Source organism: Pecten maximus, chromosome 9 (assembly GCF_902652985.1).
Source record: "Pecten maximus chromosome 9, xPecMax1.1, whole genome shotgun sequence".
NCBI classification, from domain to species: domain Eukaryota; kingdom Metazoa; phylum Mollusca; class Bivalvia; order Pectinida; family Pectinidae; genus Pecten; species Pecten maximus.
Window position 1 is genome coordinate 29,760,100 of NC_047023.1, and position 24,714 is coordinate 29,784,813.

The window sequence follows — 24,714 nt, forward strand, 5'->3', positions numbered from 1 at the left end:
AAATAATTATATAACATTAAAAATATTAAACTTCATTGTTGTAAGAAAAACCTAAACATACGAACAGTTTTTTATCATATATAAAAAATTGATTGATTATAGCTTTTCAACTATTGAAAATTGCCGTATTTACATAATTTAAAATGAGGCCTTGTGTCTGTATACAGTGTGTGTATCCCACTATAGTAGAAAGGCGGAGAGAGACATGCCTTTTAATGTACGCCATGGTTAGTTCTATTGACACAGCATTGTTTGCTGTGAGAGCAGACTAAACTCAAGCCGCCTTACAAAACCGGAATTATATTTAACGCCGTTATTTGTGTTGTCAGTTTTTCAGACCAGTTTATAAATATGTGGCACACATCTGTGAAAATGTATACATACAGAATTTCTAATGCGTGTAATAAATGTATATGAGAAGTTTTATTTGGACAAAGATGTGTCAGTTGGAAAGTTAAACAAGGATATCTTAACTGCGCGGGTTTCATGGATCTATACGTTGCAGGCGACATGAACAGGTAAGTGTTTGATCCTTGTTGTCGTTACATTATAAAACCTTTAATGCTTGTTTACAAACTTCGAGCTTTGTAATTCAATTTCAAGATAAAAGCGATCGTTAAAATAATATACGGATTTTGGTTGCCTTTTTACAAAACCTTATCACGACCCTAGCAGCTTTCTATAAATGGTTCATTTTATAAGTAATATTAAAGACACATAGTCCGCTATATCGTTACCTATACATATTCTCTGAACTGAAATATCTTCATGGGGGAATATGTCTATACATGTATTACAGAAATTATAAACCAAAATGCATTAACAGATCATGTGCATGTTAGCACTTATAACTTATTTATATAATTGCCACCTTCGCTTTATTAAAACGTAATTATATGTAACTGTGTAGACAAATCCGTTGTATATATTCGTGCACAAAACAAATTATGGACTTGGCATTATTAGTATGCACATTGACTGTGGTAGGTGTTGTTCTAGCCTGTCTGTACAATGTTGTATACACTGTTATTTACAATGATCGTCTCTTGTAACTTGTCTGTCTCGATCACGCACTGCGTCTAGTTCTACAAACGTATCATGATGTACACTCTCACGGTTACATGTATATATGATATCAACTGTTTCACATTATACATGTACATTTCACATAAAGTTTCACATTATTTAGCATCAGTTTCACATTACATCTACAGTTTCATGCTTAGTTTCACATTACAACTTTGATTTTACGCTATATCTATCGCCTCACGTTATACCTTAATTATTAGTACATTTTTACATCAAGTTCCACGTTATATATAAAGTTTTACATCATATTTACAGTTACATCATACATCTTTAGTTTCACACAATATCTTAAGTTTCACGTTATATGTAAATGTTCACATTCTTTGTTCATTTGCACATCATGTATCACGTTTCACGTTGTAAATGTACATGTATATACAGTTATACCGTGTAACTCAGTGTCACTCTACATCACTATTTTAAGTTTCATATTACATCTAAAGCTTCACATTACTTGTACAGTTTCATATTCTATCGACAGTTTCAAATATGTATTTTTTTACATTATATGTATGGGTTTACATTAAGTTTCACCTAACATATAGAGTTTAACGTTTCACTTAATATCTACAGTTTCACTTTTTACCTTATGTGTATAGCTTCACATTATACAATTGTACATGTATATAGCGTTTTAAAGCATGTCTACTATACCGTGTCCACATTATATATACTTTTTCAATATCACCCTTAATATCTCATACATGTAATATCAACTTCTCTTGTCAAAGCTCCATGCGGTTATACATGTACATATATGTATTTGAAATGTCTAAATGTACAATAATGTTGAGAATTTCCGCGATGGCTTGGAATGTTGTTTGATATCTGACCGGCCTATTTTTGAATAACTGTGAGTACAAATTTGGCATATAGATCTAGGTAGTCTTGTGACAAACGGATAGTGTGTACATACATTACATACTATATTGGTATACATATAACGTAACCCAGACATTCAAGGTATAGTACACTATTTACATTTCCGGTGTGTATATCTACTTGACCTTAACAACGAAAACGACGTTTAAACATTGGGAAAACCTTAGTTTAGGGCGTAGAAATACATTGTCGACAGTGAATAAGATCGGGACACAGGTCTTATTGCAGCATGTACATTTTGTGAATATAAATTAGTATGATGCAGGTCAACACATATGTGAACTCGAGTTTTAAATTTTAAAAATATCTCAAGGAAATGGAACAAAACGATAATGCTATTGTGGAACTATATGTTTAATTCACTTCCTGTTGACAACCTTTCCCGCCAAAATGGAATCAGCTGTTTTGCTATTCCATCATTTGTCGAGCTGTTCCGTCAGTGCGTATAACGTCCTTTCAATGGTAATTTTTTTTTCAAGTAGCGTTTATAATAAAAACAAAGTTTCCAAATGTAAATATAAGAGATAATTTTTTTTTCTTGTTGTTAACATGTCTGTAAACTGCATATTTCAAATGACCCTCTGACGCGCGTTATTTCAAATATCTGTAAAATATGTGCCATTTATACACCAGTAAACAACAAAGAAAAGCTATTTCTGAATTGAATGACGTGCAATCACTGTACATATGTACAATATCTGACGGAGCAGACAAACATTGAACACCAGGAGCACATCTTTGTGGTACTCCGTGTAGTTATAATGTTGTTATTCGTCTTGCAAATACGTGTCACGTATGTTATAATCCTCTGAAATGCACATGGGAATATTCAAAGAAAATTTCATTCAAAATATGTATTCACATAAATTACTTTTGGCATTTAAAAACCAGTACATATTTTGTACATTTGCGAAGATAAAGATACGGCATATCTTACCTATAGATGCAGATACATGTCAGTACTAATAAATTGTTTATCATCTCGATGAAAACACTAAAATGTTATTGAACCAGTTGCTGTTCTCGCAGGCGAAACTGATCTGCATCGATGATACATTAATCAATACAAAATAGTTATATTTTAACGAAATTCGTGTAAATCTTATATTTTAATCTATCATATTTTAACACGCGAAAATACAACTACACGACTACATGGCGCCATGAGTTATGGAATACAATTTTTAAACGCAGTAGGCAGTAATAAGTTTACTTACTTTTTGGAAATATCCTTGCTCTGTGTACGGTAAAGTTCATGCATTCAAAGTACGTGCACGTATTGCATACATAGACATGCACTAAGAGACATGCACCTTAGTGCATCTACTACAACAATTAATTTATCGGATGCAGCATTGTACGCATGTACTTGCAGGAATTTTAGAAACTGTAACAGTATCCGGAAATAGAAATCTATTGATGTAAACAGTAATGGGTAATTAAAAGTGGATAGTAATAAGCGGAAGTGCAAACGCTTGTACAGAAATAGGCAATCATTGGTGACCGGAAATACAATAAAAATAAATGTACGTTGATATTAAGCCAGCAAGTAACCAGAAGAACTAATGTTTATTGGGAAATGACGTTTTAAAAAATCATGGTATGGGTATATATATCGTAATTTCAAAACTAATTTATATCTGGAAATGAAACTGAATGGCAGCGGAAGTTGTCATTTGTAACGTTCTATATGGGTGTGGCTTTTGCTGACGTTATATTCTCTTAACGATGAAAATCGACGATAAGTACATTGTGAAACAGAGACCTTTACGTCACATATCCTATCATTGAGCTAAACAATAACCCATTGGTCACATATGATAAAGGTTATTTTAATATCTTTGTATTCAATCGTTATAGCGTTATCAGTTATATATTTTCTGTCAGATGTACGCCTTAGTCCGTGATTTCTGTCACATACGTAATACCAGACGTTCAGTCATTATGACGGCGGAGTGAGCGAGACACGTCATTATCCCAAAAGTCAAATGTCCGGACAATACCAATACGTGATTGTTTACTGGACCAGGCAGAGAACTCTAAAATTATTACTTAAGTCCATCACTTCGAAATTATACCACAGCTACTGAACTGTATTAGAGTATATCTATTACAAAGACAAAGAAGATGGAGTAAAATATAAAGACTTCCGAAACTGTCCATACAGACATCCGGAAGTATTTATATAGATATTCATATTATACCTTTAACTAAATATTACTCAAGAATGACATTTCATACTGATAGTAAATATCAAAGTGTTCTACGAAAAACATGATACATTGTATTTTTTGTATCTTATACATATCTGTAACATAAAAAAACATTTGTTGTTTAGGTGTTCCGGTACTGTCATGTCAGTTTGTGTCAATAATGTGAACAATACTGATACACAGTGGAATTATAATCAGGTTTAATACGGGTATACTACATGTAGAAGTGTAATCTGTGTGTATATCATGTTCACATTATATTGATAATTTGTAAAACCATGTTGAAGTATACTCTGTCTGTATATTATGTTGACATTATACTGACAAATTGTAACAAGCAAACTTTATTTGCTGTAGAGTATAGACTGAAACACTGCAAGATAATGTTAAAATGTACTGTATGTGGACACGGGAAGATAATGCTGTACGGTATAACTTATGAATAGACTGTATTAGAAGATAATTTGAACTGTATTATATAGATATAGTGTGGGGACAGTGACACTTTGTAAGATAATTGGTATATGCAATGTAATAACACAATGTTGGAGTGTACTGAATATATTGAAAGATACAAATAAAGTGTGCTCTTTCGGTTCATAATACGATAATGTTGAAGTGTACTATGAAGGTATATTGTAACATATATGTTTACTCTGAGAGTATATTGTGCGATGATGCTGGAGTTTACTTTGTAGGTATAGTATAAGATAATCTGAAAACTTCTCTGGGTATGTAGGAGTGTGTTCTACGAGTGTATCATAAGATAATATTGATGTGCCTTCTGGGAGTATATTGCAAGATAATGCTGTAATATATTCTCTGCGAGTATTGCAAGATAATTGAATGTACTTTACATGTACTGTATATTGCAAGATAATGCTGTACCATATTCTCTGCGATTATTGCAAGATAATGTTGTGATATATTCCCTGGAATTATTGTACATGTAAGATAATGTTGGAGTGTAATTTGTAGGTATATTGCAGGATAATGTTTACCATATTCTCTGGGATTGTTGTAAGATTATGCCGGAGTGTAACTGGTAGGTATATTGCCAGATAATGTTGTAATATATTCTCTGGGATCATTGTAAGATAATGCTGGAGTGTAATTTGTAGGTATACCGCATATCATTTTATAATACATTTATATTCTCTAGGATTTAATGCTTGAGTGTAATTTGTAGTTATATTGCAAGATATGTTTTGTAATATATTATATTCTCTTGGATTATTGTAAGATAATGGTGGAGTGTAATTTGCAAGTACATGGCAGGATAAGGTTGGAGTGCATTCCTTAGGTATATTGTAAGATATTCTGGGAGTGTCATCTATGTGTATATTGTAAGATAATCTGGAATCTACACCTTAAGTGTGTTTGAGTGTGTTCTACGAGCATACTGTAAGATAATATTTGAGTGTGTTCTGTAGGATTTATGTAAGATATTGTTTACTTTAATTTGTAGGTACAGTTGTGAGATCGCACAACGTTACACGAGGTGCGCACGATAGAATAAATATGCGATTGTATGGTGCAGGCGAATATACGCACAATGGGCGATCAAAACGAAGTGTGCGATAGCTATCGTAGTAGATATAAATTTAGGAATTGATTAAAAAATTGTTAAAACATTCGGAACGCTTATGATTACAAGGTGATACATAAAAAGTTTCTGTGATATCCTTCGTTGAATTATATTTGTCAGTTGATAATACATCTTAGAGTCTATTTTAGAAAATAAAATAAAATACTAGACAGCAGTGGCTTGTACTCAGAAAGGGCTCCGGTCCGTGACCTTATTTACTATCACTCGCCATCGAGGCGTGAAGCGTCGGGTGTCACATAGAGAACCCATACTGAGTATTCCCTTGAATGTAAACGCTTCAAGTGCTAACATAATCAATGTAAAAACAACCGAAATAAAATGATATAATTCATTTGATGTTGTTTTGATAAATAATTAATAATACATATTAAATTCGTCGACTTCGGGATTATTTCCTAGCCGCTGTAGGTTGTAAACATACATGTGCGAAGAGCGATGCTGGATTATATTCTATTTCAAATGAATTTACCTGTTTGTGTATGGAACCGACTACATGCATTATTGTTTTGCATTAGTTTTACGAATCCATCGCATTTCTTTGTTCTCCAAAACGTTGGGAAACACCCTCGCGGCTATTGCAAGATGTTGTTAGAATATACTCTCTTGCTATATGGCATGATAACGATTAAGTGTACTTTGTTGGACTAATGTAAGACGATGAAGAAGTGTACTTTTTGGTATATTGCAAGATATTGTTGAAATGTACTCGGTTGGTAAATTGAAAAATAATCTAGGAGTGGACTCTATGGGCATATTGTAAGATAATCTTGGAGTCTACTATTGTGATGTGTTGGATTGTACTCTATTGGTATATTTTAAGATACTATCGGAGTCTACTACTGTGATGTTTTGGAGTGGACTCTATGGGTATATTGCAAGATAATATTGGAGTCTATTATTGTGACATGTTGGAGTGTACTCTTTGAGTATATTAAGGGATACTATGATCATACAGATTATAACATTGGCGCTCGTAGGATTCGTCGAAGAGTTGTTTACGTGTTGTCTCCGTTCATTTCCCTCTACTTAAGAGTTGACGCCATGGAAACGGGTGATGACATCTGTTATGAGGCAGTTCGATTGATATAAAAGTCAAACAGGTTCTGGATTTGCAGTTTTTAACATAGTTGATCCCTTCCAGTTACTTACAATGTAGTAGTACACACATCCAACTCTATAAACGACATACACGGTGAATTGGTGATTTCTCTAGCGGAAATTGCTGCTAGATCGATTGTCTTGGGATTGCATCGTGTTTTTAATTGGTTCATAAGTAAAGAAAACATTCAATGTTAAAGTACATATCAGCATCAAATACTTGTTATAAATGATTCTGTGTTTTCTTCCTGAATGCTCAAATTGCCCTGGTAGATTTGTCTTTCCAAACTCTGAAATATCCCTGCCTGATTCTATAAACCTACGAGTTGATTTGATTTTCAAGGGCTTGTTCCCAATGCCACAATTTCCCTCGACAGGTGACGATAGTTGGCAACACAGGGTTCAAGGCATGCATGTTGATCATGACTATGGAATATTTTGTGGTAGCCCTTCTCATTTTTATATGGACATATCCTGGTTTGACGTGATTGATGTTGTATGCCTTATGGTTTCTCTGCCACAGCCTTGGTTCACATCTTAGGTACCTTGTAATAAGTTTGGATTTGGCATGCTACTGAAGATAGTCACAAACATTACGAAATCGATCTCAGATTGGGGTAGTAAATGTATCACCTTCTAAACCTTAACATATGTTTCGGCCCATTTTAGCATCACCGACTACCCGTCTAACACTTTAGCCCCCAACCATAACTTTATACTAGAAGAATAAAATAACAGTATGCCGTAGCTTCATGTTAATTACTGTATCATTTTCTGCATTTATATTTTGCCATTGCTGAAAGCATAAAGATAGGGTATACAATAAGCAGAGTGAACTATGATATATATGTACGCTAATTAATGCAGCATAGTATGTATACAAACGGAAAGAAAGTACAGGTTTGCAATGAGAGAGGTGTCAACGTCGTTCTGTCAACTTAGAGCTATGTAAATCTATATTCAACCGAGATATCTTTGGTCTTTGAACACATCCTCCGACCTACCGATTATTCAAATCGTCAGCTGTTCAAGCTTAAACAGATGTGTGCACCAGTTTACGGCACATGCTCTTTTGCCATCGATTTCAGGGTGCATACAGATCTGGTCAAACCAAATTCATGGATATTTCAAGGCCTCGTCAAACTCTTAATTAAATTTGCATTGAAAAATAGAATAAAAGACATTTTATATTAATGATTGTTGCAATGTTTGATGCGTAACACATCCCATGAGTGATTTCAGTGCCAATTCATTCATTTCATGAGGTATATCAGTTTGAGACATGGATTGAAATTCTATTTTCAATTTGGATTGAAAGAACATTTCTCCTTAGCCATTTCTATCTGTATTAACATTCCCAAAACACCGAATCTAATAAAGACTTTTCGAAGGCCACATTGAAAAATCGAAAGACTGTATGCACCTTGGATTTTAACGGAAATCGAGATAGTTATAGGGCAGGATGAGCATGGGATTGGGTCGAGGGATAGGATACAGTGGAGAGGGATCACGTGACGCGAGGGTTGTGTTTATTGGGCATTATTGTATGGGGAATCTATAACCAATAAAACATAGGCCAGGTGAAGTTATATTTTACGTTTGTTAGTTTGTGAGATATGTCACAGAAATCGTATCAATCATTTACAATCACATCGATGTAGCAGATTCATTCAAGAAACGTCCTAATTCGTCAATAAGGGTTTTCCGTTTAACACTGCAGAACCGTTCTAAACAGTAAATAGGATGTTGATTTCTACAGACTTTTTATCTGATTGAGTTCGTGCAGACATTTTAGTTTATAGCAGCTGGGGAAACACAGGACAATGTTGTCCTATTTCTCCAAGCAACGTCCGAGTTATAAACCCTGATTAAACATCATCTGCTCAAGCCGCTATTTCGTTTTCCGTCGTTAAAACCATGATGACGATTTTTGGTAATTTGGCATGCAACCGAAACTGTAAATTTCACATAAAGTCGATGAATCAGGTGACATATTAATAATGTCATGTATTTCATTTTGTATTGTTTTACGGCCCTTCGACAGTCGTTTAGGGCCAAACAACAAGACGTTCACAAAACTAAACGCACCAAATAATCATAAAATCTGCTAGAATTAGATTTCAGCGATAATGTTTTATAGTAAAGAGTAATTGCATGTAGATAAACAAACATTTATGAGGGGCGACTGTATCAAATAGAGATTTCATTGAGGTAACGTTATAAAATCAGCCATGTATTTGCTTAAAATCTGCTCAATTTACAGTTTAGAGATTTGCATGGGTATCCTTGCATGTACTTTATAAGAAAGTTGTGTCCTGGAAGAGTTCAATTGGTCATTTTCGCCACTCTGCTAACTGCTAAGAAAATGCTCACATGGACGAAACTAAATTTCGATTTTACTGTAACATAGACCTGAGAGAGACTTGGAAAATTCAGCCGTATTGATTTAATACACGTTTTTATTTTGTGAATTGATATGCTTTCTAGGATTAGCTGTCAATAGCTGGGTATGGTTGTTTGTAATGTAAGCAATATATCTAGGTGTAATCACACCTACCAGCACTTTGTCTGAGGGACCGGCTAGACAGTCTGATCGGCATCCTATAATATCAGTTTACAATTCGCATACCTTTATTCACTGTATGCTGCTTTATTGAGATCAATTTACTATGATTCGAAATAACTCTGTCAATGTGCGAACTGTATGTACGTTTACTTTGAATCAGATCTATGAGATTCCTTTCATACAAACACGCAGTATTCCCATTTCCCTTTATTCTTAAAGGTTAGGTATCCCCTCCCATATATATACAATCAGTATAAAATTTAAAAAAAACAAACAGAAAAAACAGTATGAATACTGTTGATATACGGAACTGTTAGCTCACAAATCATCCACCAAAATGATCTGACAAAAAAAGTTCATTAAAGATCCGTTGTTATGGCATATCTGTGACAATAGAATTTAGTTGCTTTAAATGCTAGATGATAAAACATAATGCACATTGATTGTATCTTCAAGAACCTTGTAATGACGAGAGGCGTTAGCGGAGCAGTTATGGAGGGGTCAGTAATGCACGTTGGTAAATATCGCTTTGTGATTAGAAATGGATTAAGGCTATATTACGTCATGATTATTCAGTCTCTGTTGATATGACAAACTGACGCTTTATTTTACTCAAGTCGGTGTCGTCGCAAAATGGAAATTCATGTTGGAGGCTTCATAAATCCTATCCATAGCAATCTCTGATGTTCGTCTTCTTTAGAGGAGTGCCTTTTATGAAAGCAATTTTACTTTCTCAAATCACTCAGAAATGTGATATTTTTACTGTGAGTTTGAACTATGTATCGTGTACATATTTCGTGGATAAAAAAGAATACTATCTATCTGTCAGTGGAGTTGTCTGTAAGCAATGTCATGGTCTTGTGTGGTACATAGCGGGATTTCTTTATATCTTCTTGAGTACGCGTTTCATTGTAGTTGCTGTAGCCGTAATGCCATGAATGTTGTGTATATGTTGGTAGATTTACACATACTCGATATGATCAAAAGTGCCGAACAAAATCAATTATACATGGGATCGAATTGAAATCTGAAAAAATGTTACGTTTTATTTTGATCCAACTACAAAACCTTGCCATAGAGAGTCTTGATCGGTAAACGTATTTCTATTATCATATACCTTATTAAACACACCATTTTCGGTAAATACGCACTGGTAGACACTGTGTCCGAGGTACACTATTACTTATCTACCTTCGGTAGTCATTGGAAATCTGTAGGCTACAGTTTGTTTTTAAGTTGAAAACAACTTTCAGTTGACCTACGTCCGATTAACAAACCATTTCCGGTTCACGAGCCCTGTTTAATACTGTGGTCTGAATTTGATGAGTAAGTGTGTGGGCCGGTCCTTTTTAGAACAGAAACAACGACATTTATGGGTATAAACATCAATCATCAGTCTGTTGACAGTCGGTATCGAAAATAGATTGCTTGATAATGAAATAACAATAACCTTTAATTGTTAATCAATAATACTGTTAGTGCTATCAATTTCTACTTAAACATCACGACTCGGAGTGGGCTTGGATACATACTACCGGCTCAACCAACTATTATTCAACGTATAAATGCTTTATGTTTATTTAGTATTGTTATGGTAATCCAAAGGTCGGTCCTGTCAGACTTTGATATGTGTAGGGATATGTTACATTATATATAAGTCATGACTTTCACTGATTAACTCGATACACAACCAGTCGAGAGTCCGATGTCGAATGCGGATTGTTACATCAAATATTGCTTTGTTAAGTTATTGAAATGATGAAAGCTTCTGATTACATCGATCTTTATGTGAAGTATTAATGTACAGCCGACCGCTGTCAGAACACTTTCTGTCATAATGCCCCAGTACAATATAAACAGTATAGCTATTTAGACGTAATTGCACTATTATATATATGATATATTTATTCTATGTCGTTGGTCTGTAATACTAACATCTGTTTAACTTTTATTAGTATCAGTCATAATGGGGATTTACGAGTACGCGATATGATCTCTTGGTTTAAGGGAAGCGCTTGTATACTCCACCTTGTGTCCACGGATTCCCTTCGGTTATTACATATTCACCGTAACAGAAAACGAAATAATATCTGCTGTATAGACATATTTGAATTCTTAAATGATTCAACAACCACACGGCCTATAATATTGACGACTTAGTTATTCCTTTCATGGAATCTAGTTTCATCAATATTCTTCGCAACAATGAAAATCAATTCAAAATTTCATTATGTTACACAGTTTAGGCTTTCTACAATGCAAACGCTAATGAGCTTAATTCATTTCCTAATCTAATATGCCTGTATTTTGTAGCATTAGAGAGCCTTACACGTTCTAGTTGTAAACATTGTAGCATTAACTGGTACATTTAAATGTGTAGTCGTTAACCGGCTAGAGCCTGAAGGCACAAGAAAGGCACTCAATAGATTTAAAGAAATCAATTTGTTTTTACTTCATATTGCACAAGTGCTCATTAGTTTTCAGCATAATGATTTGTCTACAAATTACATCAGTCTTTTGTATATCCCTTCCGCTTATAGTAAATTACGCATTATCTAATTATCTTTTGATTAGTTATTGATTAGAATAATGCCGATTATTATAGAAAACTCTATATCGTGTGTCGTAAAATGCACAAAGGTACGCTCACATGAAAATGAATGGGGCGGTAATCCAGAAATACCTAAACACAAAAGATTAAGGACAAAAAACTTACAGATTAGGAGAGTTACCAAAGCGGCTTAATAAGGTAGATGTTCAAGGAATTCTTAAAAAAGTCACTGCTGACACAGTAAGTCGTTAAGAAGTATGGACTGTATACTGTACACCTGTCGGTATGAACCTGTGCCATTGTACTTAAATTACACATACAATCTTTTCAATCGTTAATGCAGAATTCCCAAAGTAATTTATAATCGACATGAAGAGAGAGAAATGCCTGGCGGAGTATGTTTCGAGCTTGGTTTAGGAGGATAATGATTGACGTAAGAAGATACCACATATGCACGAAACGCATTAACTGTTATTGCTCGAACATGTATCTGAAGGACAAACCTGTTCATAAATATTCAGTTGAAGGTAGTTCCTTAAACCGTCAATCGGTTTTTACCTATCTTGCAAAGTATGGAGAGCTTTTACAACCAAGTACGTGTCTGTTATGCAGTCGTTGGAAACTCGAAAGTGGCTTAATAGATATAAGATATTGATGACGTCTGTGAATCTGGTCTGGATTATGTACTAAGATGTTCTATAGACCTCGTGCTTATAAGTTTATATCGATTAATGAAATCTTAATGGTACCCATTTACATTTTAAAACTGTACATTCTGTACCTGCTTCGATAATCATCTTTCGAATACCTAAGTGTCCGATTCGATTCTTATATTTCGAATTCTTTGTCGTTGTCTGTTTGGATAATCGTGTTGTACGGCAATATATATATGTGCGCGTGCGTGTGTTGGCAGCACTTTTTGGTTGGCGATGCTATCGTTTATTTTATGTGGAAATGCACGTCGAGTATTGCAAGGCTAAAGAGCTACTTCTAGCTGTTGCAATATTATCAAATGTTATGTGAAGATAGCATTGGTATGATAGTTTGAATGATTACTTGAATGAGAAGAAACAAAAATGTTCACTCTTACTATGTGCTCTTTTTTCTCGCAAGACCATTATTTAGGAAAGATTTGATAGTGATTTCACATAATCGGGACGGAGTTAATTAATTTTCGGATCACGATCTTCATAATCTAACATTTATTACGAACAGTTGTTGATAATATCTGTTTGAAAACGTTAACATGTAATTGGATGTACTGTTTGAGAAAATTAATTATCTATAAGACAACGTAACCTCCATGCTCATACAAAAATTACGGTACTTGTAACTATATTTGCGCTCTCGAAATAGAAAGCATTATCAAATGCAATAAGATAATCCAGAGACGAATCGGTGCAAATTCAATTTATGTAACAGAAATCAAAATGCACACCATTTAGCCCGTTGATGAATGCGCCTAAAATAGCATTTGCTCTTGTGCGCTTATAGTGTTTAAATATCATTATACCGATGTACATGCTAAAATATGTCACGTGGTACTATGTCATTTTCATTTTAACCTGTGTCAATTTCCCTACCCTGAGTCTGTGGTTCTAATCTACCAGTATAAAACTCTGTTAACATGTTCAATGGTTTGTGTATTGTCGGATTCCTGTATCGTTACAAGAAGGTGCAGTTTGAAATGTTACTTTTTAGCATTTAGAATTGATGCATGACGCACTGCGAACGTCGACAACATATGGCGTTAAGAACGCAGTTATTTAATTGAACGTCGCGTATAACGTTATTCATAGGTGCGAACTGATAAGATATTGTTTGTCATACATGTTACATTTGAAGACGTATGAAAAACAACACTTCAAATGCAGTCAATACAATATCGAACGCTGAAACGTCTGTGCCATGTATTACCTGACACACATGGGCTGGTATTCATTCCATTGGTCGCTTTATTCGACAGAGGAGAATACGTTTTACGGGTAGTCTATTCAAGAAGATGATGTTATTTATGCCTACAAAATGTAACACTAACTGGAAGCAATTAAAATTTCAACCATAAACGTAATAAATAAAAACTGTGGAGGTGGATTGGTGCCATTAACTCGATGATCTGTGTTATGGAAAAACAATGATTAAACCTAGGCAATATTGTGAAAATAACCGCAATATCATTTGAATAGAAGCACCATTCCTATTTGTCATCTGCTGTGGCGAGCCATCCGTAAAACTCTACTTTGTACTTCTATTGAAGACCAACGTTCTCCGTTATATCAGAAATGCAGAATTGATGTGAGCGATGAAAGGACAGCTTTCCCTTGACTGTACGTATAGGAACGCGTTGACATGTCTCACAATGTTAGCCCATTACCACATAAAGCATATGCAGACGCCTGAACACACAAACACGCTAAACATGTTACATATCTAAGCTTTTACACCAAACTTACACCCAGACAATGAACGCGGTTTGTTCTCGTCTGCCACTACAATGTCGGTTCTTGTGTTAGCCACAATATTTTGGCGTTTGAAGCTTGGTTTTTCATGACATGCCTTACATTTCAGAGATCCTCCATACCTGACAGCAAGTTGTGCGTGTTTTTCGGATAATATAAAAGATTGATTGAATAAAAATTAAAGCCAACGGAGAAAACATCTTGCGTAAACATGTATATGAATCTACTATGCAAAAAGATATTATAAATTGAACCAGTGTTATTTTTAGAATTCGCGACTTACCAAAGAAACCATTTCGTGTTTTTTATCAAGTAGAATTAAAAAGTGTGTACAGTACCATCGTTGGACGTGTATAGGTACGTTTGTATTCTCTAGAAACAACACAGGGGCACCTTAATAGCATCAAAGTTAAATGATGTCAATATTTACTACAATATTGTAACCCATGAAAGGCTCACCCATAAAGGCAAAACCCCAAACCCCCCTGTCTGGCTGTTCAACACATGTGCATCGGTACAGGTACGAGGGAAATGTTTATATGACAGCCGTATGCCTTGCTACAGATTGCCGTCGTTTTGTTATAACATGCAAATTTATATCTCAAGTTGTCTTTCATATATATCAGGATGCATTCCAGACGCAAGGTTTCGGCCAGAACAAGGGACTTTTGAATCAAATATCAGTAGCAACCACATTGTGGCGCAAACTGATCATTATGATATAATTCAGCACATATATTTACGAAAAAGGAAATGCAAAAAGTTAAATTTCAATTTTGCATTCTAAATATATCAAATCGTTTTCATTAATTTCAGTCAGATTCGATGTATTTATTCAATGGATTGCAACGAATTAGTCATTGGTCATACACTGCTTTCTATCTTATACTTAACGTACGATAATCTCCTATTAAGATGCATTTAAGATTATATAAAGATAATATTTTATGTTCATGTCGACCGATGCTTATTGGTTTATTGTCTTCTAATGCGTGAACTTTCATGTCGTCTTCAAACAGGAAGTAAACAGCAGGAGCAACCCAATTCTTTTGCGATAATGCCTGTACGTGCTAGACAGTCTGTTGACATCTGTTCAGGTGGTTTTGGAATAGGATTTCATATTTAATCACAATAAAATAAGCGTCATATAGCGATAATTTTAATCATACCAGACATCAATAATGGGCCGTATGTCTACACTGATGATAATGACTGTTCGCGCAGCCCAATCAGAGTACGGTGGACTAAATTCATTGTTCGCTAGACGTCAGGCATTAAAGGGCAGACAACCCGCTTAATGTGTCTAATGCAAAAACGTACGGTTGTAGCACTAATTGCTTGCTGAAATCCTGCTTTATACAATATGGGCGAGTATGAATTCTGAGTCATAATTCAATAATGAGCTATATCATATTGATTATGCTTTTAATTTTGATCCAAGTTCACACATCAAAATGAAAAAGATCGTTTGCTGGATCAAGCCAGGTTCGGCTTACCCGCTGAACTAGCAGTCAGCACCATAAAGTAATTATCGTCTCAAATGAAAATTCCTTTTAGGCATTAAAAGATAAAGACAAGGAAATTATATGGTGTGGGAGAAATCCATTGATGCATTGATTGAAAGAACACCAATAACATGTTTCATGAACCGCAGTACATCGCCGTTAGTTATATATCCTAATAAGGATATGGTCGAACTATTGCGGACACTGGGACCGAGTTAGCACTATATAACTTTACAGTGATATGTATATTTAAGCTCTGTGTAAGTGAAATTATCAATGAATCTGATGATCAGATACATATAGTTCGATACTACAGCCGCCACTCTCTGGTACACCCATTCCACACTGTCATCTCTCAGACGTACACTTTATACAGATAAATATCCACTAAGTCGATCCAATTAGATATGTGATGTGGCGAGTCAGTCGGCCAAGCAAACAGTACTGCCATTTCTAGTGTGCTTTGCGCTCCAGTAGAGTCGATCTAAATATCTTTATTCATAGCACTGCCGGTCCTTTATACCGGTGTACTCCGTGAGTTGCTTTACAGGTTGTATGAGCACTGTTGGACCAGGCATGTATCACGCTCACAGACCCACATGACGGGTTCTTCCCTTGTTTCCTCAGCAGCACCAAGCGATAGGCGAGATGGCTAGAATCACGTAGTGTTAAAACATAGTAAGGGCTAATTTCTTCGCTGGTTATTGCTCTGTGTAATTCGAGATCATTTAGCCGGGTTGGTACTGCTTCCGATCTCTCAGGGTAGATTTCAAACACGAGTTTTTCTCTTATGGAGCCCTGAAGCGGGCATGTGTTTCAACGCTCTACAATCACTTATGGATACCAGTAAACTCGTGTAAAGTGTTAAGAAGTATAACGACAAGTGTTGGGTTTATTTATCTGTTTATTGCCGAGAACGCAAAGTGATATCAGTGGAATTACGTTTATGTTCATGTGGGATTTACTTTTAAACGCTGACAGGTAAGTTATACAGGTATGAAATGGACTGTAGTATGGGAGGGGCGATGGTAGTCTCCCCACATACAGAACCCATAATGACCCAGTGTCAAAAGAGAGACTAACCTATGAATCACCTTAACATTTTACGTCATGGTTTACACACTTAATATGTGTCCTTATGTAATACTATACTTTTCTTGCCAAAATTACACATTCAAAATATATTTTAATGACATTTAGATGAAATTATTTCTCTAATTAAAAAAATGCGTATGGTTGTTTGAATGGAACGTATTTGGACGTATATTTTTATATAATTCATAAGGATTCATAAAACCTTTACCAAATGGGCGAACAGTTATTCACCATACCAAGCCATTCTCGATGAATACAAGCATATCTCCATTTGCCAAAATCATTGGTTTTTCAATTTGTCTACAGTAAATACGATATTTATTCGATAAAAGTTCAGACTTGAGGCTGGAGATTTGAGAAGTCGGTAGAGTGACGATTTTATTTGCTAAACAGCTCAACGGAATTTTCTTTAGTAAACCTGGATAGGTGTTCTAAATCAGTATTTTTTTCGCTAACAGGTATGTCAATATGTTTGAATAATTGAATTGTAAACTGCAGTGTCCATACAATGGTGAGAAGCACACACATTCAATGTAACTGCTGAGTGCACCAATCTGAACCACCGACAAATGTCACAGCGTCGGGAAAATGAAAGGATGATATTCTAGTCATTTATATCTAAACGGTCTTTAAAATGCATAATGGAAAAATTCACCAGATGATGCTAAAATGTATTGATGTATAGCATTTGTTATCATTGTAAATTAAATATATTATGACATTTACCTCTGTAGAATGGCATTATATTATTTACACATTTATGTGGTTTGAAGCATGGAAGCAGTATTTCTATAACAGGTAGCCATACTCAATCGGAGTTAAAAAATGTCAATGTGGATAGCATAGCCGGGACGAATACACGCTGATAGCGTAGGGCACAAGAGTATCACCAGCTGAACCTATATTATATTACATGTACCTGTCGTCATGTTTTAAGTCACGCGAGCCGATACAAATGTGTATCACACGTACTAAGTTAAAGTAAACATGTAAGTTGATTATGGGCTAGAGTATGAGATAATACATTTGTCGATCTTACAATCACTTAATACCAAACGTTTAGTACGGTTAACTTCTGACTTAATGTTCCTCAACATAAGCTTGATTGTTAGGAGGGTTAGGTTTCGGGTATTGTAATGGACACAGACAACTATTATAGCCTAAACTATAGTTTAAGTACTTAATCTAACGATATAGTTATATTGGTCATGGGCTGCAAGGCACTACACACGGCATTTAAACTTTAAAAATGAATTGACGCTGTCGGAAGGCCTTTTAAACATACACGTAATTACAAGCAAGTTAGTCCATCCCATTTCAAGGCACTCCCGGGAGGGAGAACACACAGTTGGGTTTCAAATGTTTTTACAAATGCGGATGAACCGTTTCGATCATTGCATGATTTAAGACATAACGATGAAGACATTGGTCTAACTTCTCAAGCTAGGGCACTACCTGAGTCTAATACCGATTAACTGGGCGGCCAAACAACGAGCCCATACAACTTAAAGCGGACTTTTAAAGTGATGAATTTATAAAAAAAAACCCGTATCAGATATGTAATAAATATGATATACTTACTGATAGCATTGAGCTTAAACTTTACACGTCCCCGACAACAGCAATGACAATCAAAACGAACAAGGACTAAACACTGGCTAAAGATTTAATCGGTTATCTCTTGCATCATGGTACTCACATACTGGCTTTGATGTGGTGGAGACCGTTTACTTTAAAACATAACTTGACATAGAAATTCCTTGGAGAGGACGTTTACTATAATGGTATTGGATAGAAAAGGAAATAAAATGAGAATAAAGGCTTTCGTACTCATAACAGTATATATGTAATTTCGTATACATATAGGTTATCTCTTATGAATCATTTAGTGTTTGTATTTCCGACGTGCGGCCTTCACTTTGCTGAATCCTTATAAAACAAGGATTATTTGTCACCAGTAAATTGACTTTCAATCTTGCACACGTTGCTATATGCAAATGATTCATTAAAACTGTTTTCAAGTCATTTATTTTGATGTCAGAACAGAATATTGACAAAATTGTAATCTTTATCACACAGAAAAATGTGAAATTCGATTTGTATTGAACACACAGAAAAAAAACTAAACATTAGAAACCAGCAAAAGCCATTACAATTGAAAGCACAGTCGACGAATAGAGCGATGGGGCATTACGGAACCTCATGAGCAATTATGTATCTTGAAAAAAAAGTTGTGTTCGAAAAGTGGAATTTTTCAGTCGTCAGTTTGTTTCGTTGTCGCGAACACCTGTCATCCAAAACAGGGCTTCTCACAATTAGTATTGAATTCCTCAGTCGTGTTCCCGTCTGAACACCGAAAATCCATTTCCACATGAATTTAAATCAAATGCTTATTTTTTCGAATCAAAACGGTTGTTTTGTTCGAGCGTACTATCTAGGACAAACCGGAATTTCTTTTTTTGAAATGTTCATATTACATTTTTATCCTTTTCTATACATTGCGATAATTTTGTCTCTTTTTGTGATGATAAAATTGGCTAAATAATCTATTTTTCATAGGCGGGCCCAAAGACTATTACCAGTACTCATGAATATTAACGTACTACACATACAATAACTTCCTATTTACACTTGAATGCTGTAGTGTTCGACATACCGGACTATAACTCAGCCCCTCTATTTGTGTTAGATCTGCCTTACCTTGAGATATAGCCTTCTCCCCACACACCCACACTTTTAAGATCAACCCATTATCTACCTGGATCACAGGTATGACAAATCGTTCTTGTCTAAGACAGGTGTGAATGGAGACTCGTCCATCCGTGGTCCAGGTATTAACTCTCTGACCGTTTGTTATCCAGGATGACAGGTAGGCTACATGTTAAATTTGTTTAATGACTTTACCCCTGCTGATAAAGGTGATACTTTATCACAAAAGTAAAGTACATATTTGCGATTCTTAGAAATATATTTCATTAAGATATACATTTGTTTATTTTGTAAACTACATTTAAGCCGTTTTACCCGAAGCTAAACCGTTATTTATTCGAAATGTGATTCAGTTCAATAGACCGTCTCACATCAATATCTAAAATAAAATGTTTTTGTCGGTATCTGTTTTTTAAAAATGTATGAATTATTACAAATAGACATTATAATTATGCTTTTTCTATCAATTCTCACAGAAAATATCCGAAAGCAAAATCTATATTTTTCATATAAAGAATGTGCTCATAAATACATATTTCAACATATTTTTCTTTTTAAAACGAATTATCGCGTTTCTGATTAACTTGTCTAGTTAATAATGTATGTTTATGGAAGACTCTTAATGACTTTTCTTGTAGTTCGAATTTATTGTAACACGCTGACAGTTATTTGTTTTATTTCTTTTTCGCCTCAAACGTCCCGGGAAAACAGGAATTTATGTTTTAATCTGCCATTGGGATCATGCTATATCCTTGATAACGCGCTTCACATGAGGTAGTGTACATGGACTTGGCGCCTTCTTGTTACAAAAAAAACATGAAACTCAATTGGGTTCCGAAAATTAATCAAGTATTGTACTTAAAACAAAAAGTAAATAAAAATAAAGATGCAAACAACAGAATCAGGAAATCAAGCAATGGAGGACTTGATATAAATTCAAAATTGATTCCTTAAAATAAATTTAATTTTCCAGCCGTTACTTCAATTTGATAAAATTGAGGTGTAATTAATTTAATCAGAATTAGAAATACAACTTGTTAACCAAGATAAAATCTTAACCGTTATGATGTGGGTGATGGCATTTAATCAAAACCATGTCATGTTTGAAGTTTGCCTTTACGTTTCGTACAGGTTTTTGGTGTAGCTTCTAAGCGTTCAAAATTACAGCAAAACACACGTCGAACTTCCGGTGGCAGATGTAGTTGTTTATTCAAATGTAGCGCTCTTACAATCGGTAATTAATTGGAACCGTATGTAAACACACGACTTTTTATCCTCTTCAAAGGGTTCACTAACGGGATACAACTGTGCAACTACATTCAAATACAACATATAGGCATCGGGTAGGGATAACAGACTGTTGCTTGTTAGAAACAGCACTTTATTTTTTAGCAGCATCATTACAGATATGTTCTCTGTTGTACTGTGTTTTAGTATGTTGAAAACAATGTTTGTGTTCTGTTTCAATGGATAACGCAAAGTATGCAAGAGCATACACCACAGCCACTTATCCCACACTTTCCTTGCGTGCCTTCTTCAAATTACTTCGCAATATCGCGTTACTTAGAAAATAAAAGTTCATACATAATGACATCATATTTATATATAACCCGGACTAAGGTGGATCCAAATTAAGTATAATTACTCGCCACTGTAAATGACCACATCATCGATTTCAAACAGAGTGACAAAATTCCTTCAAACATCTTATATATACATACTGTTTTGTAGTATTGCCTTCATATTGTGGCCAGATTCGTGGCGCTTTGAACTCTGTTTTGTTGTCTGCTCGTTTCCTGTTGTTGCGATTTTGTTGTACAAACTTTGAAGTAAGATTTGTGCATTGCTTGCTTCTAAATCAATCTTTTTTCGGAGCATTTTTATTATTATTATTTTATCAATATCCATTCGTCTTTGAATCTACAAGTCATTCTATTTCAAATATATATATATATTTTAATTTCAAAGCAATTTTATGATATTTGACATCGGTATATTCGATTTTGAATTTCTATGTATTGCCAAATGATGAGAAAATACCACCAACCGTCATATTGAACACAATGTGTATAACGATTTAGTATAAATAAATGAAAGTTGGAATATAGCTAAAACTAGGGAAATAGATGTTCACCTACACAGCACTTAAAACCATAGCATAACTAAAGTATTGTACCAATCAAATAGAGTTGAATAGAACCTCTAATTATAATTTCAGTAATTAATAGAATATGCCCACTTTAATGAAAAAAACCCAGCTGTTTTGTCCTTCTTGGACTTCCCAATGATCTCAAACAAAATGGAATTTGGAATGGTAAATAGGACAATCAAAATGAAAATACTCCATAATTTAATATTTTTTAATCAAATCCTTTCAATAAGCCATGGATACACTATTTATAAATTATGATAAGTTGAATGGTGGGTTGTGGAAATATTCGGGAGTTACTTTTTAAATTATACCATGTATAATGATTTATTTGCTTTAGTTTATATTGTTTCACGGCCCAATGACAGTAGGAGTCATTTAAGGCCAAACAACACCAAACATTAAGGTACATGTATATAAAGCATTCAATGTGATCGAAATGGTTTGCAGTAATTCTATCTGGTGGTAAAGAGCATAACCAATAATGAATGGGAAACTCTATCGATCAGTTTTCATTGAAGTTACGTCATAAAATGTGTCATATGTTTGTTTAAATTATGCCATCTATCAAGATATGTGAAACAGTAAACAAGGCAATAAGGCTTATCATCACTTCGTAATAAATAAGCATGCGTATCGTAGGTGTAGCCAATGCGCAGACGTGAGAGGCCAATTTCCTCTCGTTGGTCTGCTTTACGAATATGCATAATGAAACAGGTTTATACATGAGGCAGCGCGATGTCATTTTCAAAACTTTTGTGATTTACATGCCTTTAACGTCATAACGTTGACGTCAAAGCGCAGTTTTCCATCCATTGAAAATCTCACAATTTCGTGCAAAAATGGTTTTATTAGTAGGTTATATCTGATGGTAATATATATAGCTCATACAAAGCTGCTGAAACTCAGAATCGAGGTGATCTCTTATATAGTCATAGACTATTTCATTTCTTTTGTATATCATTATGAATGGTAGAAAATCCATCAGTTCTAATTTATTATAATATTTGTATAGATTCCGTGTAATAGCCAGCTAATAAATCGAAAGCTACTTATATGTATTATTACACTTCCTCGTTTCTCCTGAATCAATATCAACTCTGTTCAATATATACTGTCGTTATCTTAATTATATCTTAGAAATATGCGTATGATGTTCAAACTAGTACGTTACTGCTAATTTCGCTAAAGACAAAGCAAGTATTATTAGATTTTCAGAGAGACGGTCTGGTCTGTTATTGAGACAAGACGAGTATTACGTGAAGACAGGATTGAAATTCAGCTAAACTGAAATATTTCACCCAAATTTCATGTGCGACTTCAGGAACGCATCAAGAAATTATATATTTCAATTCACGTGCTAAAACACAAATTATTTTACTGTTATGCAAAGGTATTGGTTTTTAAACTCCCATAAAAATACATGTTCCCTAAGTGTCGTGAATACAGATATGTTTTTGTATTTTTACAGCACATAGGTAGTAAAACTGTAAACAAATTGTAGACTTTAACCAAATACATTATTGAAAATCGTATGCGGCATGAAAAACAGAATTCCTTTTTTCGCGGAGTAAATTTGTTTCAACACCAGGCGGCGAAATTGACGCTAAAATAAGAATATCGCTATGAGGCCGGGGAAGTAAGTTTACAGCATGGCCCTTTTACTGTGAAAGTAGTATGCCATAATAAGCAAAATGGTAATGAGGAAACCATGGTACGACTTTGAAGAGTGAAATACGTTGACGGCTCTCGCTGTTCTACATGCGTAACTCTCGCGCCTGTCGGAGTGACTATGGAGAAGTTTGCGCGGAGAGTGGTGCAAGCTTTGATCATGGCTAGGGAGGAACGACTTGCTAATGCGGGTCAAAAGTTTTACAGAGGAAAACAACCCATCTCCTAAACGGCATGGCACATTAGAAGCCAGTGTTAGGGACCCTATATCAATTACTAGAGATCATTAAGGTACGTTTGTTAGAGCGTATGTTGTTCGCCCACCCGCCTGAGTACTGGGAGGGACCTTCACAAGTCATCGCACACCAATACCACCTTACAATCGTTCGTATGCTCATTTAGCCTTGTGTTGACTTTTAAACGACTACATGTTTAAATTAAATCACCTTACACTACCCTTGTCCTTCCCGGGGCAGATTTCAATCAAAGGTAAACTGATTCTACTGCAATTTAGGCAACGCAGTGGAAAACAAGAAAAGATTATTTACCACTTTTGTTGAGTGATGTGACAGACCTTGAATCTACTGATAAACGGGCAATTGATCCCGGGCAGTTGACATTATCACACATGGACACGTCTGGGATTCCTTGTGTCCTGCAAAAGTGCCGACAAAGGCTATAGAACAAGAGCCATGCCGTAAGTAAACAGATCGATTGTCATTGATACGGAATCTACACGACGATGTTATTGATGGATATCTTCGGAGGATCACTAACATATCTTGTCCACTTAATTGAAGCTGACGTAAGGTAACACTACGAGGTTTACTTAAGGTTTTGTAATTTCAACTATTGTACAAGGGGTTAAATTATAAACACACACACACACATGACGATCTCGACAGTGATAGGTTTGTATTCTGAGGGTATTGGCTTAATTCTGTGACAATTCTTACGAGGTTACTGTCAGGTAAACTTGAATTCCTGTCTACTATTTGATTGCATTAACAACACAAGAAATAAAATCCGACGTATTTGTTGTCGGTATATTTATTTACTAGGGCTACTTTTTTGGTCGATCGGTCGCTTCCGGATGATTTTAATGGCACTGAAGAGAT

General features: G+C 35.0%; 1 protein-coding gene across 5 annotated transcripts in view; it reads left to right on the top strand.

Moving 5' to 3' along the window:
- Positions 1–301: 301 nt before the first annotated feature.
- The window catches only part of LOC117334315 (follistatin-related protein 4-like), a 102,483-nt gene continuing 78,070 nt past the window's right edge, over positions 302–24,714 (top strand). The window contains exon 1 of one of the 5 annotated variants that reach the window (XM_033893843.1): positions 302–518. The gene's annotated coding sequence lies outside the window, so the exon portion shown is untranslated. Of the gene's footprint in view, positions 519–16,420; positions 16,954–19,897; positions 19,937–24,714 lie in introns of those variants that run through there. The other 4 variants (XM_033893845.1, XM_033893842.1, XM_033893846.1 and 1 more) reach the window with 4 other exon arrangements.